At 45.4% G+C, this 18,769-nt stretch overlaps 1 long non-coding RNA gene across 3 annotated transcripts in view; it reads right to left on the reverse strand.

Annotated features, from left to right (window-relative positions):
- LOC138250139 (uncharacterized) overlaps positions 1-18,769 on the reverse strand; it is a 194,982-nt gene that overhangs the window by 54,933 nt on the left and 121,280 nt on the right. The window contains exon 6 of one of the 3 annotated variants that reach the window (XR_011194898.1): positions 15,901-16,348. The exons of the other annotated variants lie outside the window; for them this stretch is intronic. This is a non-coding gene — a long non-coding RNA (uncharacterized lncRNA). Of the gene's footprint in view, positions 1-15,900; positions 16,349-18,769 lie in introns of those variants that run through there. 3 annotated transcript variants of the gene reach the window in all.

Raw genomic sequence — 18,769 nt, forward strand, 5'->3', positions numbered from 1 at the left:
GTGGTAAGAGAAAGAGATAAAACACTGCTATGTCTTGCCGGTCTAGCCAGGCACCCTGTATCTTTGAGGGGCAGGTCGTTGTTGACAGAGTGATAGTAGAGATAGTGCACTCAACTTCCTTGAAACTGAATCTCTCGAGGTCGGAAATACACCAGCTGTTCTAGGAAAGTGCAGCGCTCAAAGAAAAAACTCTCTGGAGAATACTCGTCACTTAGCTGCAGTCTTTTCCGGAATGCTGGAGGAATGCCTGGTGTCAGCTGGTACAGGAACGAAGAAAAGAATTGCTTCAAAGTCCTGAATACAAGGATGACAGTAGGGGCTGGACTGCCAAATCATATGCTGAGATCAGGAAGCAAAACAAAGCCAAGCACGGAGGCTTGCTTAACTCTGCTATTTATAGCCAATCAGGTGAGCAGTTGAGTTTCCACATGTGGATCAGTCACCACACCCAATTAGAAGCACATGTCTACACCACACCCAATTAGAAGCACCCAATTAGAAACACCTGCTCACATTAGCAAACAAGCAAACAAGCATTGGTAAAACAAAAATTGATAAAACCAATTGTGTAACACAACACATTATGTTCACTTAGAAACATGAAGGTTTAACCAAGAACAGAGATATGATTTAACCCTAATACCTGGGGACGCTGACAGATAATGCAGGAGGCGCCGTGGGGATTCCTGACAGTGTGCGGGATGTGTCAGTCAATGTTGTTGTGAGTGCAGGTGTGGTGTCTGGGGTGCATGACTGAATGTCTGATGTTGTGGCGACTACAAGAAGGGAGTCAGCAACAGTGAATGATGGTGCAGTGCTTGTGGGTGTGCATGTAGAGGTGACAGACAGGAATGCAGGAGAGGTGGACACAGTGGGGGAAGTGGATGTTGTTGTGTATGCCTTTTTTGTATGTTGGCTGTGTGTATGCCTGTGGTGGGAAGTGTGGTGCTTGTGTTTTGGTGTATGTTTTTTGTGTGTTGAGGTGTGTGCATGGCTGTCTGAACGTGTGTTTGGAATGGGTGAAGGGACTGGGGTGCTGGAAGGGGCAGAGGTGGTTGGAGGGGGGACTGAAAGGCCAGGTACACTAGCTGCCATCAAAGAGGAGGCCACAGCCTGAAAAGAGCTCTGTAGACCAGACATGGCACCGTGAATGCCTCCCAGGTATGCATTTGCACTGCTACATCTGGGATGCTAGCCCCTGAGATGCTAGCCCCTGGATGGCATTTTTGATGGTTGTCTGCCCTACAGAGATGGTCTTCAGGAGGTCAATAGCCACCTCCGTGAGGGCAGCAGGGCTGACTGGGGCAGGGGATGAGGTGCCTGGGGCGAAGGAGACGCCAACCCTTCTGGGTGAGCGGGCACAGGCAACTGGGTGGGAAGCAACTGGGAGGGCGGTGATGGTATGGGGGTGGCGGAAGATGACACAGAATGGGTGGGCCCACTAGGGTCCGCCACCACCATGGAGCTCCCATCGGAGGAGGTATCAAAGTCACTACCGTCAGTGGTAGTAGCCTCCCCGTTGTACTCCCCTTACCCTCCAACACTCTGGTCCCCTTGGCATCGGTAGACTCTGCCTCCTTGTAACCATGGGTCGCTGCATCCCCACTCGCCGGTGCCACTGCTACCGTGCCAGATGATGCTGATGTACACAGACAACACAAGAGTACATGGGTCGGGAGACAAAACATGAGAAGTATATGTAAATACCTGAATGGATATACATATGTGGTTCACTCATACTCCCACACAGCTTATACACCAACACGCAGCACCTACAGCTGTAGTAAAGCCTATGCCCCTGAGTAGTGGCCACAACCCTAGCAAACAACTCTTCTCTCACATGACACAAGGACCTGATGAACTGCAGACCTGCCCCTGAACATCTCAGTGCACCTGGGCCCTGGATTGCTGTAAAACACCTGTCGGAGTACCTGGCTCTAGACAGCATACATCCGACAGCATCCTCAGATATCCATCAAAGAGGCATGACACTCACCCCCTTGTGGATGCTGTGCAGCCTTCAATCACCCATCCAAGTCTGGATATGCCACCACCAGAATATGGTGCATTAGTGGGGTCAGGGCCTGACGGGCACCCCTTCCTCATTGGGAGGACTTCCCTAGCTGGGCCTCACAGCTCTTCCTGGCCCAGCCCCACAGGTCCTCCCAGCTCCTCCTGCAGTGGGTGCTCTGCCGGTTGTAGACCCCCAGGGTCTGCACCTCCCTGGCAATGGCCTGCCAGAGTGTCCTCTTCTGATGAGCGCTGACCTGTAAGGGACACACAGAAAAGAAACACAGAGAAAATGGCTTTGTGATACCACTGACTATATGTCCTCTATTGGACTTACCCTTCACAAGATCATTTCACCACCTCACTCATAGTACTCACCACACATTCTACGCCAGTACAGGTACATACCGACCACACATGTGTAAGTCTCCTGAAGGCTAGATTCTGTTGCCTCCATCTCTCTGTGGGTTCCCTGTGCTATGGCCATGAGAAGGTGTGTAGAATAGTGGTGGCCTGCTGCATGCTGCACAATGCAGCTGTGAGGAATGCCATCCCCCTAATGGAGGAGGAGGGTGCTGTATATCCAGACCTGCATCATGTGAGAGGGGATGAGAGTGATGGTGAGGATGAAGAGGGGGAAGATGTCCACTCCAGGAACCAGCTTATCCAACTATACTTCCAGTGATCATGAGGTACTGTTCACTGATGATGTTGTCTGCAATGCATAATAACTCTCTGACTTATTCACTTTTGGGAGTTTGGTCTCTAGTCATTGACAGTGTTACCTGAATATAGAGGTGGCATGTGCCTTTGAGACAAACATGGTGTACATTTGTGTTTACTCCACACAATGTTGTGTGTGGGGTACCATTCCTGCAATAAAGGTCTGATTATGGAATTGACTCAAAAATGCATTCACATTTACAATTGATTTATAAATATGACAGGGGACATACAATCTGGTGTACATGTGTTTTATTTGGTGTCCTTAATGCATTGGTGCGCTTTACAGAGATAGGGACTGGGCTAATAGTGGATGCCCATACGAGGTACATGGGCTCAGCGATTGGTGGCAGTGGGTATATGTCCATCTGTACCTTGCAAGTTGTTATGTTACTATTGGCGGGTGAGGATGGTGGCACAGTGGCACACTTGGGAGACAGTCCATGTCAGAGTCACTTCTTGGCGGGGGCCTTGGTCTTGGCAGGTGTTCCTGTGCCATATATGGGTCTGAGGGACCTTTTGATGGTCTGGTGCTGGGCTACAGTAGTAGGGGTGCTGGTCTCCTGTGTGTCCTTTGCCAGTGCCACCAGTCCAGTTTCTGCTGCTGATGTAGATGGCTGGTCTGTGTCCTGGTCAGTGGTATGGGCTTCCTGGTTTGTGGGGGTCTCAGGCTGGGTTAGGTGGTGGTGCTGCAGCACACCTGCTATGGTGGCCATGGTGGCATTCAGTTGTTTCCACTGCTCCATGGTCTCTTGATGTTGGGCTATCTGCAACCTTTGGCTCTGTTGCAGAGTGGCCAGGATCTGGCCCATCCTGTCCTGGGTATGGTGGTATGCTCCCAGGACCTCAGAGATCACCTCCTGTACTGCAGCATCCATCCTTAGGCCTCTCCCCTGGGCCACTTATCCCTCCCACTGGGCCTGGCCCCCTGTGCCTGTGTCCCCTACACAGGTCTGGCAGTACCACTTGTACTGGGGCCATCGTCATCCTGCCTGTTAGTGGGTGGAGACTCTGGCCTCTGTACTTGTTTTCCACCAGTCTGTGACCTGGATCCACTGGTGTGGGGTCGTTTGGCCAGAGATGATGTTGGTGGCTGGGTGGTAGGGGTGTCAGTGGTATCGTCAGTGGGGCTGATGGAGGGTGAGAGTCCAGGACTGTGTGACGGGTCAGGGTATTCCTCAATGTCCACACTTCCCTCTCTAGTTTCCTGAGTGGGGCCTTTGTCTCCATGTGGGGCCCTTGCACTCCTTGGCCTTTCCGTCAGGATGGCATGGGTGGTGGTGCCTGTGGGGGGAATGGACATGTATGTTACATTTCCTAAATTGGATGAGGATGCACAACTCTGCCCTATTGTGTACAGTTTCTTCCCCTGTTGGACCATGCAGGGACCTATAGTGGGGTTGCCATTGCATTTTGCATGCGATGTAGAGGTGCCTTGTGGGTGGTGTAGTGCCATTGTGATTCCTTGCAGGGGTGGGTTGCGTGCACAGGGGGCGGGTTGTGGGCCTGTTAGTGGGTTTGTGGGCATGCAGGATGAGTGGATGTAGTGATTGTGGCCTGGGTAGGGTAGTGGTCCTGGTGGTAGTTGGAGGTGTGGGGTGGTGCGTGCATTACAGGAGTGGTGGATATGGGGTAATTGTAGATGACTTACCCAAGTCCATTCCTCCAGTGAGGCCCTCAGGGTGCAGGATGACCAGTACCTTATCCTCCCAGTCGGTGTAGTCAGGGGGTGTAGGTTGGGGTCCTCCCCCAGTCTTTTGTACGGCGATGTTGTGCCTGGATGCCATGGACTTCACCTTCCCACACAGGCTGTTCCATATCTTACGGATATCGTCCCTTGTGCGTGGATGGTTTCCCGCTGCTTTGACCTTGTTCACTATTGTCTGCCATAACTCCATCTTCTTGGCAATGGGTGTGTGCTGGACCTGTGCCCTGAAGATTTGTGGCTCGACCTTGAGTATTTCGTCCACCATTGTTCTAAGCTCCCTATCTGTGAAGCGTGGGTGCTTAGGGGGTGCCACGTGTGTGTTGTGGGTGGTGTGTTGTGTGGATATTGGTGAGGGTGCTATTGTGTGGTTGGGTGTGTGACTTGTGTGATGTTGTGTTTAGTGTCTCAGTTGTCCTATTGACAATGCAAAGGATTGTGGGGTGTGTCTGTGAGTGTTGTATAGTGTTCTGGATGTGTGTCAGGTGTGTGGGTTTCAAACTTGCCAATGTGTGCATTTCTTGCTGTTGGGTCCCATTGCTGGCCGTGGCGGTCTGTACCGCCAGTGGTCGTCTGACATCCACTAACCACTGTGGTGATTTGTGCATCATTATTTGGAGGGCGGGGGATTTGTCTGCTTGGCGGTGGTGTGGTAGGGTGTGCAGCCTTTCCGGTGACAAGGGCCCTGGCGGTGGCTGGAGGTATGAGTTTTTTTGGCGGTTTCAGTTTTTTTCATCATTATATGGTGGGTTTCTGATCACCGCCAATGGCGGTCATCTGTTCACCGTCGCCATGGCGGCCGACGGTGTTTATCGCCATGTTAATAATGAGGGCCATAATCTCAGAAATAGAGATAGTATAAAAACGCCTTACAGATATCAATAGACTGATACATGCCAATCTTGTTCCTTTCAGGACTCACTGGAAAAAAGCAGTGAGAGAGGTGGGCGGTCAGAGCGAATAACTGAGTACGTGAAACCGAGACAGGAATCACAACGCTCAACAGAAGATTCTGTTAAAAAAGAAAACCTCAATTCAAAAAGAAAAAAGTGCCAGCAGTTGCAGTTCGGCATGCCACTCATGAAGAGGGCTCTATTGAAGAACAAGAAGTGGGCATTAGCGCTATTAGACAGCGCTGCAGAGGTCACAATAGTTTGCTGGAATCTTCTAGAGCATCTGGAGATGAAAGCAACTGACGACATCCTACAAGTTGAAACCGTGGACAAGCATGTTTCCACGCCGGATATGTTGTACAAAGTAATGCTACAATTAGAAGGAGACATTGAGCGAACAATTGACACAATTTATTGGGACCGTGTCGTAAACATATATGATATTCTACTGAACGAAAGGGATTGGCCACCTGAATTTGTCAGTACCTGCCCATATGGGAAAGATGTTATCAAACCTTCTTTTTTGCCCCTTGTTTCAGAGGAGCTCACAGAATCCTATGCCATCGATTGGGCATTGGCACAGGCACCCACATTATATTGAAACCACGTTGAATGGGACAAAGATTCCCCCTATCATGGAGTCTCTATTAAAAATCAACATCAACCCCGATATCCAATAAAACATGATGCAAAAGCACCCGTGAGGGAAATCTGCACACAACTGGAGTACCAGGGCGTAATCAAACCCTGTGTCTCACCAATGAATAATCCCTTATTCCCGGTAGCTAAACCGGACCATTCATACAGAATAGTCTTAGACTACAGACATTTAAACAGTCATACACGCACAAACGCTATACAAAACTCTGCCAAAACCCCGACGCGCACAGCACAGGTTTATTCGCTCCACAAATACTTGAGGCTTATCATGGCCATCATTTGCCAATACTATTTGATTTCTCACAAGGACTCATGACTACCAGCAGCTTGATCTATGTACCTTTCGTGTTTACATATAATGTTTTATATACATCTGAAGCCTTGACAAAGTCTTGAAGACGAAACACGTGTTGGCTGTTTTGCTGTATGGACTTATTGTTACATTTGAATATCCTATTTTAACTCTGACCATTTATCACCATCTGGCTGCTCTGGACACATGGTCATTTTGTACAACGCAGTCTTTTGATTGAGATTTCTACTTTCTACCTGCACTTATAATAAATATCTACACATCATCTTCCAAGAACGAACTTTCTATTTATTCTTGAACATTATCAGGATCAGGATTCATGCTATTGGTGTGACCTAGCCACTCTTCTTTCCTTGCTATACAAAACTCACATAGCACAGCACTCATGAACAACATAGTGCGCAAAAAATAGAAAACAACACTGGACATTTCGAATAGTTTGTTCTGCCAAAATAAAGCGCCTGGGAGTAGAGACTTAAGAAGTTTCAGGGCACTAGGCTCCAAGACAAAATTCTGTCATTCACCCCAGGGGTATAAGAAGAGTTCAGGACTGTTCGCAGCTTGTGTGACTTCAATATTGCATGGCATTGGCCCTGAAGCATTGTCCTATGTAGATATCTATCTCATGGATGATGAATTACTGCAACATTTAAGATGGGTAGTCCGCATTGTTGTGGGATTTGCCAAGTTTGGCTACAAATTCAATTTAAAAAAAACAAAAATAGCCTTCCTTAACATCCTGTTTTTGGGATACAAGCTATCAAGTGAAGGAAAGAGCCTAACGCCACAATACTTGGAGAAATGTGCACAATAACAACCTCCAAATACTATTAAAAACTCCAATCCCTATTAGGTTTCCTAAATTTTGGCAGAACATACATTCCAGATTACGCATCACACATAAAACCTTTATATGACTTAATACGTCCTGACTTTTCAAGTAAATGTTGTACAGTTGAACACACACACATTCTCAGAGCTTTGCAAACAGAAATGTTTGCAGCACAACACTTACACAAAAGGGACAACAAAAAACACCTGGTCATCAGAAAAATTGCAGGTGCCATTGGTTTCACCTATGTAACTTTCAACAAGGGTGAGACAGTCCCGATTCCATACAAATCACATTTGTATTCAGCAGCAGAACAGCGCTTTGCTCCCACTGAGAAAATTCTCACTGCTGTTCAGATCGCCATCATTAAAGAAAAACCACTAAACCAAGGCAAACTCATTATTGTAGTCTCCCCAATTCCAGCTCTTGAGGTTGTTACCAAAGCCAGCGTTCCAAACACTAAAGCATTACATCCACTTTGGTTTCAATGGGCAACGTATTTGACGGCCACTGATGTAGACTACATTTATGACCCAAAATTACAAACTCAAGAATTTTTGCAATATGAACTAGAATACCCAGTTCCAGCAAATATACGGCCTATTGATCAATACCAAAGAGTCATGTGCACTGATGGCTCGGCGGAACCTGCAATTGGCACAAAACATTAACACTCCGCTGCTTGTGCAGTCGTATGTGGCTATATGGAAGATAATCAATTTTGTCCCCAACATACATACACGCAAACCATAGGGGATTGCACAACACAATTATCAGAGCTGAAGGCTCTGCTGAAGGCACTGGAACATACGGATCTCGCACAGTTAACACTGATTGTTTGTGATTCATACTACTGTGTCCAGTCCTTCAATGAATACCTGCATTACTGGTGCCAGAATTAGTTCAGAGATTCTAAAGGCAACACCATGAAACAGACTTTTGTGGGCGAAAGTAGAGGATCTGAAGGAAACATTACCAAACGTCCATGTTGTACATACACTTGGACACCAGCGAGTTGGAATACACATTACTGGAAATAAATACGCTGGCTGATGAAGCTGCCGAATCAGCAGTAGCTACGGCTGCTGTTCCTTCAGTAACCCGTTCTGGAACAAAACAGGATGATGACATATGGGGAGCCGTGAAAGCCACGGTTGAAGGCACGCCCTATCCAAAAGCATTTCCTGCTAAATATTCCTACTGAATGGGAGGCTGCCTAGATGCCGAAGTAAAGATACCTGGCGTGGGGGTTCGCGTGATTCCCAACAAAGACATAATATCAGAGTTGATTAAAGCAGCGCATGAGGAGGTAGCATCTGCCCATGCTGGGTTAGCGGCTACAATTTGATTGCTGCAAGCACGTTATTGGTGTCCACGAATATACAAACAGGCCAAGCAGTATGTCCTTTGTTGTGACATCTGCCAACAAATTAAGGGTTCCACTGTCAAACGCCCACCGCAGACACCCTTCCTAATTTCCAACAAACCATTACAATGTGTCTACCTGTACCATTGTGGTCCCCTAACACCGGACAATGCATACAAATACATGTTAGTCGCTGTTGACTCTTGCTCCAGATTTCTAAGGGTGTGGCCACAACGCTTGGCTGATGCTCTGACTGTTATTAAAGATTTGCGAGTCTTTATTGGTACATATGCAGTTGTGGTTTTCCACTCGGACCAGGGCACTGCTTTCACCTCAAGGACATTCTGGGACACCATGGCTTTGTTAGGGGTCCAACTACAATACTCGTCTCCATTTCATCCTGAGGGAAATAGTGTTGTGATTTAAAGCAGTCCTTACCAGCCAGAGTCTTAGGTATGGGTTGTAGTTAACCACCTGTATGGAGTCCAGAGAGCACTTAACAATCTGCCTAGAAGGTCCCTGGGGTCATACCTCATACGAGTGCCTGTTCGGAACTCGAATGTATGTTCCAGAACTTGATGGTCCTGGAGTGGAGGCGACAGAAACACCCTTTGACATAAATGAACATGTCACTGTCTTGAAGGAATTAGAACGGTTCCGTGATGACAACGCTTCTGCCAATGCTGCCTGCACAGGAATTAAGGATGTACCAGTGACACCTACCAGCTGGATTCCTTAGGTTGGTGATCTAGTACGTGAAAAGGTTGCTGTGAAAAAGGAGATTGGTACTTCTTATCATGCACCGGTTCCAGTCTTGCGAATACAAGGTACCAGAACCGTTCATTCAAATACCATATGTGTTTAAACTTTCAATAAACCATGTAATAATGCCCGGAGTTGTTTCTGATGACTGGGATGTGAAAACAGTTGACTCTATGATGACTGAAATGCAGTATTATACTGTATTTGAAACTGAAGATGTTTATCAATCTAAAGAGAATTATGGTGATATGTTTTGCTATAATTATTATGGGGACAATTACGTTCACAGAGCAAGTACCCAAAGGCTATTTTTAAATACACACAGTGGGAACCTTGTCCAACTCCACCACAGTGGAGTTCTAAAACATATTCAGAAAAGTTTGCATATTTTTCTGGGCACAATGTTAAAAATGCTGAGTCATATTATTTTAAATTGCCATTGATGGAAAATGTACATATATTATTGACAGATACAAAATTCATTTATTCAGGTTCCTTTGTTTTCTGGTTGGCTATAGAAGGCTATGAATATTGGCTGAAGTCGATTGACTTAAAAAGTGTGTGGGGAACACAAAATTGGCAAATAAGGGGGAAGGAAGCTTTATTTAGAGCACGCCTGATACCTCTTCAAGTAATATTTATAAATGAAACTGTACAACAAACTAGTTGTTTTGGCTTAGCAAAGATTAAGGATTTCAATGCGCCCAGTATTCCTGCCCCTGCAAATTGTTACAAATGGCAAAAGTATATAAATGTAACAGAAGATCAGCTCAATGAATTGGTCCAGAATGGCACGTTTAATGCTTTACTGTCATGTCCTGGAGGCCAATAGATACCAATGGGTGTTATAAATGTTTTATAAACTCCACAGGTGGTTTTGGAACTAATAGGCCGGACCCTCGCCATGTGTCATCCGAACATGCGGGTATAGTAACAACATACAGTGTAGGGAAACTATGCCAGCAATGGTTGAAGAGTTCCTCACTAGATGCTGTTAGAGAACACCACAGTCTCCTGTCAAATAACACTGATTTACAGGACTTCCTGTTAGGCCCCAGAAAACAATGCAGAAAGTGCTTCTTATACGCAGTCTATAACGACATTCGGAAGCTTTCCCAACAAGAAGCTGCTTCCCGGTTAAGGCAAATAGACCAGGAAAACTTACAGAAGGCATTAGCTGTTGTAGATAATGGGATGAATACCCTGTCCGACCGGATATACACCTTAAACAACATCGTCTCTTCTGCAATAGACATAATACAAAGTGATATGTCTTCGTCACACCATGGACAGAGTCAACTAAGGTTCATTATGCAGTTTGGTTGGAAATTTCAAACAATGAAGGCAGGTCGCATTCCCTGGCAACATGTTAGCGCAAGGGACATATTTCTACATTTAATTTAACGCGACAACAGCAACTAATGGCTAAGAAAGAACCAACTTATGTCATGTTAAACATCGAAAAGTTAGAAAAGTTGCCTTTGACTGTGGCCGAAATACCATCTACTGAGTGGTTAATACACAGGGTCATTAATCTGCCTATTTCCACACTACAATTCATATCCTGTTTAAAACACATTCCGGTAGGCAGATATGAAAGGCTGGGAGATAGTTACATCAATGAGGTGTGGAAGCTGCCCTTTTCGTACAAATGTCTCAGTGGCATGAAAGTGGTCTTTCTCAGCGGTAATGAATGCAAGACTTCCGTCAGCCATTCGATGGTTTGTAAACAGCTTTCTAGGACACTTTGTTGAGCTTGTGGGACGAATATTTAATGCGTCCAGTAATACTGGAATCGCAAATGTCTTTGAGGCTGTTGGTTCTGGTTCCGTTCACACCTTCCCCTCTATATTCGGTTTAATACTATCAGCCATCCACTCGAGTTTCTCTAGTATTTTCGAGGGATTTCCGATAACTTTGGCTATAATAGGTGGCATTCTGCTATTTCTACTTTTTCTGCGCAATGGCTGTCCTGCTGCAACAAGGAGGAATGAAAGCGCTCCCACCAGCGCAGCTGTGTCATGAACGCATGATGCAGTACTTCGGAGCAACACTCCTGAAGCAATTGGAGTGTGACTGGTCTCTGTCATTCAGACCGGTTTTGCATTGTGTGCAGCCCATGTTTTGGAGCCTCTGGTGCTCGTTCAAACATGCACGGAAAGTTTGTCTTTCTACACAGCACTTGCTTTCATTAGACGCTAGTCCTTTGATGTTCTCACTGAGGGTTCATTACCGGACATGCGTGTTGAGGGTGCGTTTGCTACAGGAAGCTGCTTATGAGTTGCCCTTCATGGAGAATGCAGCTCTGAACTCATTATTGAGCACACCACGGAATGCTGCCTGCCGAAGTGGAAGATTTCCTGTCTTCAATTATCCCGAATTCAATTGGCAACTTCCAAAATGACTCTGACTCCTTAAATTCGGCCTTTTTGACGCCACAAGTTAACATTCTTAAATTGTCCTTTTATATATGCTCAAGTGTCTTTTAACTTGTCATTATTGACATTCTTACATATATGTTTTAGGTTGAATTTTAGCAGCTTTTACATATTATTAGGCTTTGAACCACCTTTAAACCGGCAAGGGGAGGGTGTTGTTTAGCCATTTTAGTTACAGCTCCATGCACATTATTGTAGCAAAACCAGGCCTGAAGCTGTGCACTGTAACCTAGATATATTTTATTCAGCTTTTTTAAAAATTATTTTAACAATAGCCACATTTGTGGTCTTGTTTTTATTTCTCTCTATCTAGCTGTTCTTTGCCTAGGCCAGCACTGCTTTCTTAAATAAGACATTTCTTTCACTCTGTGCTTCTCTCAATGCTGCAGTAAGATAGGTTGCCGGTAAACGTGGTAACTCTTTGTCTCTGGTATTCATAGAAACATACACATCCTTGCGTAGGGACATTTTCTCAGCACATCAGCTGTTTTAATAAAAAAACACTTCACTGTCCCATACACGTCAGAGGGAGATTCCAGCCAGATGACCATGACTGTATGCTGATTGCTGAACGCTTCGCTACAGCTGCATATGCAGACTTCAGGCCTATGTTCAGGTATGGGTGATGATGTCTTCCCAGGGGAAACTAAAGGGCAGAACTAGAGCTTAACATGCTGTGCTCTACTATAGCCTAGGTAGGAATTAGTTCAAGGATTCTATTAACAACATGGTAACGTTATTTTTATGCTTCACTCTCCTTGTCACAATTTTAACCCTGTTGTGCTTCATCGTCCTGAATATTACAGTACATGCTTTATTGTCTAAGATGCAGTTGCTTAATTAAAAACCTTATTGAAACATATACTGCCCCTGATTGTCTATGTATACGTGAGACCAATGTAACTGAGAGAAACGGACGTGATCTGAGTGACCACGATTACCCTGAGGAGTCAATTGTATTATGCGCTCGGCTCCCCAATGATCCCTGCTCTTGGGTAGTGATGAGGCACTGCTAGTTAGCCGGAGCAAAACCCGGATTGGACCAACAGGTGTCACCTGTAGTGGGTTAGACTCAGTCCCCCACACAGCAGGCAATTCTGCCGCTCAAATCCTGTAGTCTCATTAGAATAATGAGAGCCTATGCGACAGGTTCTAGGAAATGATTTTGAGAAGGTTTTCATGTGAAGCTTGCATAGTTCTTTTGCTTATATCAGCTTTTAGTTCTAGCAGAGGTCTCTGGTTACCTCGGGTATCTAGTAATATCAAGCACACATGATTAAATAGCAACTTTTTGACTTTAAATTCTTATCTCTTTTTACATGGGCTCAGAGGGTGTGTGGGTGTTTCTCAATAGTGATAAAAGTAATAACTGTATCACTGTAACAAGTCTCAAGGTTTCTCACTTATGCCTTTAACCAGCCTTTATATATGTCTTGCTTTACTACTAGTTTCAAAACACAAGGGACAACCCAGAGGTACTAAGGGACTACAGGCAAGTATTTAATAGATGAAGGACTGTAGCTTTAAATACCACATATAATCACAATGAAGACTGTGAAAAACATTCAATAAACCACTATATTTATTCCAAATGAAAGTAAGAAAACATTGTAGTGGGAAAACAAAAACGTCTTGGAAACCATAAATCATAATTGCTCAGGCATACTCCATGTGACAGAAAGCACAGTTAAACTCACAATTTTACAGTACTCTTGTTCATGTCAAAACATATATTATTGTACAGAGTCCAAAGATTTGCCATGCAGGGTCTCATGCTGTGCCATCACTCATATCGGGATGATAATTGAGGCTAGTAACCCACTGAATGTGTCCTAGAACAGTAAGGAATCAGAACCAATGTATATAGTCACCGGTGTCACAAAAATTGTGAGCCTAATCAATGCTTACACAAACCAATCACTTTTTGTTCAGAGGGTACACCATTGCACGGTTATGTGCCATGAAGCTGCGAAATCATTCCATGCTTGAGCAAACTAATCACTCAGAGAGTAGCACAGCAGAAGGGTTTTAATGGTGCAACCCACCAGAATAAACCTTTGTAGGGACATCTGTCAATTAAAAAGTCCTCAATAAATCAACCATATTTATGATCCTCAGTCAAGGCCCTCAATGGGCAATTAGCTGTAATTACTGGAACCCAAAAAAACAAATTACTACCAAATTGTCAGTAACAGAACCAATTGTGCAGCATCAACTGAACTTAGGGCAAAACAAGTTACCTGATGTCCCCATCAGAACCGACAGAGTCTAGAAAATAGTGGGGCAAACCAATTATTACACGCAATAAAATCAGCATTTTATAACCCATGTTACCAGCTATATCACTCACCTAAACAGCATAAGGTGTATGTATGTGCCAGCATGCAAGCAAATTATTGGCAAAGAAAGCCTGGAGCAAAAAGCAGTCAAGCGCTGTGGCTAGGGACTACCTTTAGGCCAGGGACTAAAAAATATACAAGTATACATTTGTCAGCATGCAAGGGAAAAGAATGCCAGGTGCCTAAAGCAGACACACATACCATGCCCAGGGATTATAAATAAACAAGGAGGTGCTTTTAAGTTAGAGTGGCGGCCATGTTGAAGAAAACTGAATAAAAACTTGGAGAAAGCCTTGTCACCATCTTAAATGACAGTATTTCTTTATGTTAGGAATTAGAATACATATGAGTAAATATTGAATTAACAATTCCTTAGAACCCCACTAATAGAGTAGTAGGACAACTCACACACCCATACAGGCATTCAGACACCCACCAACACACAGATATACACAGTCACACAGCCACTTACATAATATATGTTACAAATAGTTTTACTCATTATTAGTAAAGAAAGTACACTAGTTTAACTTTTGTAGTACCTTGGTATATATGCCTAACACTCATAAATGTTTAGAAAACCCTCAAACACACTGGATGACGTCATCAGTGATGTAATATGTGAGGTCATAAGCAGTGCATTGTGGGAGTAAGTTATAGTTAGCACAGGCAATTATAACTGCTGAATTTAACTGGTTTTGTACGAGTGAAATGTGAGCCAAACTATAATGTCCCTATACCGTTAGTTTTTTCAGTGGAAAAAAAATATAAGATAGATAGATAGATAGATAGATAGATAGATAGATAGATAGATAGATAGATAGATAGATAATTACCTTCTCAGGGTCGCCAGTAGTTAGTTATAGTAAGGACCTAGGCCCAGATGTATGAAAAAAATCCTTCGAGAATCGTAAATAGCGATTTTTAACAATACGCTATTTCTGAGTCGCAAAAAGCAATGTAACAAAATTGCAATTCGAAAATAGCGATTTCTGAAAAATCGCTAATGCAAATTGCGAGGTCCAAATACCGAATCGCAAAATTATTTGCGATTCGGTATTTGAAAATCGCAAATTGTGAAAACGGACACCTGGCACAGCCTGATGACATCACAAGCAGGAAGTGAGTCAGCCCAGGCTGTTTGCAGGTACGACACCCACAGGAGCTGCAGAGAGACACAGACCAGCCCCAGGGAGCAAGTTTGTGAGCAAGCCAGGACCTGACATCAACATGGCCAATGGTGCTAATGGGAAGGAGAAGGGAGAGAGGAAGAGGAAGCTCAAGTTCAGTGAGCAAGAATTGGAGGTGCTCACTGAGGAGATGGTGAGGAGCCATGACCGGTTATTTGGTAAGAGCTCACTCCAGGTCCCAGAGAGTGAGAAGGAAAACTCTGGGCCGACATCCAGACCAAAATCTGCGCAGTGGAGGTTGCGCAGCTCTCAGTGGAGGAGATAAGAAAGAGGTGGTAGGACCTGCGTTCCCGTGCCAAGAAGAGGGTGTCCAGCAGGCTAAAGGAGGCAAGGAGCACAGGAGGCGGACCATCCACCCAGACACCCTCCACCCCCATGGAAGACCTGGTGGAGTCCACACTGTTTCCAGAAGCTGTCAGTGGGGTCACTGACATTGACACGTCCGGCACACCCAGCAACAAAGTAAAGGTAAGTCCAATAATGATATGTAACCCCATAAGTGTATGTACAAATGCCCCTTAGGAAATAGCAAGTAGTGCAAACCATTGTGATAAGTACTCCATTCCAAATCTCAGATGCAGCACAACAATGCCTTATGGGAGTGATAGTCCATAACTCAGAGCTAAAATTAGCATATAGAACGCAATTAAGTAGAGTGACACCCAGAAGAACACAACACCCACTACATAGTGATACGATGTAAGTGTACATTTATTACCATTGTGCAACATTTGGTGATACATACATAAATGACATGCTGCACATTGTCGTTGCAGATGGCCCAGGCCCAGCAGCAGCAGAAAGTGCCATTGTGGGGAACGCAGAAACACAGCCTCCATCCGACTCCAACATCAGCGAGTCATTGAGTATTACACCAATCAGACGCAGGGCAAGGGTGTTACTACTCCCAGATTTGAGCCAGGACTCCGATGAAATGCGGGATGAAGGCCACACTCCATCCCCAGAAGCCAGATCCACCGGAAGGCAGCAGTCCCAGCCCCAGCGTCACTCAAATCCACGCAGGAGGCCTCACGATGTAGGCACACAGCATACGGAAGTAGGTGAGGACCCATCATTCTTCGGTGGCCTGGAAGCATCAATGCTCAAAGTGCAGCACCTGCAAAACAAAAACATGAGGGCAATGCACAGGCAGATGCAGACACACAATGCCAACATGGGGGGCTGCAGAAGCAGTTGGAGTGTCTGAATACAAACATCTGCAAGCTGCATGAGGGACAGCTAACAGCTGCGGAGAACACCAGGGAACTGACCAATGCAGTAAAGGAACTCTGTACTGAGATCAGGCATGAGCGAGTTAGCCACCGCAGGCATGAAAGGCGATTCATGGGGATGTTCAGTGGCTTTTGTAGATCAGTAAATCGCCTAGCTACATCTACTGCCCTCATATCACGGCGTGCTGTGGCCGCACAGGTGGAGGCAGCACATAGCAGTCGGGATGTTGCCCAGGGATTGGTCCAGATTACCAACATTCTGGATACTATGCTGGCAAATCGCAGTGCTACACACAGTGAACTTGGAGTTGGGGATACTGAGGAGTCATCTAAACTCAGCAGCCTTGCAGTGCCCATGATGAATCCTAGGCGTCGCAGTGCCAGGCACAGCACTGCCACTGAGCCTGATACAAGAGGTGCCGGCGAGGCCACTGCGCACTTAAGTGGAATGCGTGGCCGTAAAAAGTGACATTGATGGCCCCAGGGGACTAACTTTACATGTTGAATTACAGTAAACTATGAAGACAATAGTGCGACACTGTAAATGGCTCATGTATGACTCATGTCTATTGCTTTGTCCTAGTGACAGGGATGTTACCTGAAATCAAGGTAATAAACGTCCTAACTACCAGAATACATGTCAGTGAGGTTGTGTTGTCACAACTTACATCTGAAATGGTTGTGCGTGATGTCAGCATGCCTTTGCCTGCCCTCTGCTGCACTGGTCCTGTCTGCTGGCTGTAGGGGTGGTATGTGATCATCATCCTCATCTGAGTCTGGCTCTGATATTTTCACAGGTATGCCGCTAGTGGTAGCAATATTGTGCAAGATCGCACATGTGGCCACTATTCTACAGGTAGTGTCCGGGCTGTACTGTAGTGCCCCTCCACTTTTGTGGATGCACCGGAAGCGACTCTTCAGCAGGCCAAAGGAGCGCCCCACCACATTGCGGGTTGCCCTGTGTGCTGAATTGTATCTCTGCTCTGCTGGTGTTGCAGGATTTAGGTAGGGCATCATCATGTAGGTGCGCACTGCGTAGGCACTGTCTCCTGGAAGGAACAGAGGGTATAATGAGTAGCTGAGCTATCTGACGTCACACTGCCATCAGTGCACCATTGTAAAGAGGGAAAATACCTAGTAGATATCCTTCACCAAATTCCCCAGCTAGCAGTCTTGTGTGATTCCCGCTGTGGCGAAAGATGTACAAGTCATGTGTGCTGGGTACCTGGCCACAAGATCAGTTATGATATAGGAGGCATTGCATGTCACCTGTATATTCATGGAATGTTGGTATTTACGGTTGCGGTACACATACTCTGTGGCCGATGGTGGACAGATTGCAACATGTGTCCCATCTATGGCACCTAGGACGTGGGGGAACTGTGCTATCTGGTAGAAATCTATTTTTGTCTGCTGTAATTCCTGTGGGGTGTTGGGGAATCTGATGTACTGGTGTATCCTGCTCAGCATGGCGTTTAGAAATGCATTGAAAAATCTAGAGAGGGCACTGTGTGATACCCCTCCAGCTGCTGTTATGACCCCTTGATAGCTCCCTGAGGCAAGTAGGTGCAGGGAGCATAATACCTGCACATGGGTGTGTCTGCTATTAGTCCTGTGTGTTGTGCGCTGCAGTATGGGTTGTAGCTCAGCTATCAGGTCAAGTATCATGGCTGAGCTCAACCTGTACTTCTCAAAAATTTCCTTCTCAGTCTGGTCAAAAAGGGTAATGCACTCTATGAAAATGCGCTCCTGTCTCCTCCTCCCTCTCCTCAAACCTGCCAAGATCCTCGTTCTCCTCGCCATGACGTAGATTGCAGCCATTGTGGAAAAGAGTCTGAGGCATTCTGGGCCTCTTTATATAGGTTGCACCTGGTTACCACCTGGTTTCAATCCGTGGTAATTTGCATGTGCAAGAGGCCATTCTGCGAAAGTACGCAATTTGCGAATTTTTAATGCATCGAATTGCTACATGGTTTTGCGTGTCGCATTTTGCGTCTCGCAATTTGCGACGTGAAATACTGAATCTGTATTTGCGAGTCGCTCTTCAGACTCGTAATTTGCGAAATGCTAATAGCGATTCGGTATTTCATGTCGTAAATTGCGTGACGCAAAATGCGAGATGCAAAACCATGTTGCTTCCCTAAAAATTGAAAATTTAGCGATTCCTTGTTTTTGGCTTGCGAATGCCTTTCATGCATCGCAGACCACGTTTTTGCATTCTCAAATGGCCGATTTCTGCGACTCGCACCGTTTGCGAATGCAAAAACATTTGATACATCTGGCCCCTAGTTTCCATAGAAAAAGTG

The sequence above is a fragment of the Pleurodeles waltl genome, chromosome 8, assembly GCF_031143425.1.
Source record: "Pleurodeles waltl isolate 20211129_DDA chromosome 8, aPleWal1.hap1.20221129, whole genome shotgun sequence".
Taxonomy (NCBI): domain Eukaryota; kingdom Metazoa; phylum Chordata; class Amphibia; order Caudata; family Salamandridae; genus Pleurodeles; species Pleurodeles waltl.